Here is a 745-nt window from a genome sequence, read left to right on the forward strand (position 1 = left end):
TAAGCATAGTAGCATCCTAGACATTCTAGACACTGCAGACAAGGCCATTCCCAGCTTTGGCTTTTATCTGGTACATTGTGTATTGTGCATATCTTGGATATATTTGTGTATATTTTGTATATGTTTAAGCATGTAAGCATTGTATTTGGTGTACATTCGCAACTTTGTAAGCTTTGCATTTTCATATTGCAGCGCCCTTCTACTTACGAGTCTGGTGTGCCTAACAAATGAATAAACAAACAAACAAACAAACAAACATTTCACTCGGCTCACCCATCGAAACATGCTGCCAACAACACATGGCCTACCGTCCCCTGTTCCCACAGGTGTCCCGATGAAAATGGTACCTCGCATGTGTGGGTTCACCTACCTGGGTGCCAAGGGGAAAGCTTAAAACACAGGAACCCCAAGTCTGTTTTCACACCTGAATTTCACACTTTCTCCACACACCATACAGATATGGGCCTCGGGTGTCCAAGCCACCAAGGGAAACAGGAAACCCCATGCATTTCCGAAAAGAGGACACCCGTGGCAATCCGCAGAGGTATGATTTGCGCAAATCGGCCCAGAATTTATTACCCAGACACCCACGCAAATTACGAAACATGGGAGAAAAAAAACACATTTTTCGCACATTTCACTCGGCACACCCATCAAAACCCGGCGCCAACAACACTTGGCCTACCATCCCGCGTTCCCACAGGTGTCCCGATGAAAACGGTACCTCACATGTGTGGGTGCACCT

This window comes from Ambystoma mexicanum, chromosome 3q (assembly GCF_040938575.1).
Source record: "Ambystoma mexicanum isolate Mex_15411 chromosome 3q, UKY_AmexF1_1, whole genome shotgun sequence".
Taxonomy (NCBI): domain Eukaryota; kingdom Metazoa; phylum Chordata; class Amphibia; order Caudata; family Ambystomatidae; genus Ambystoma; species Ambystoma mexicanum.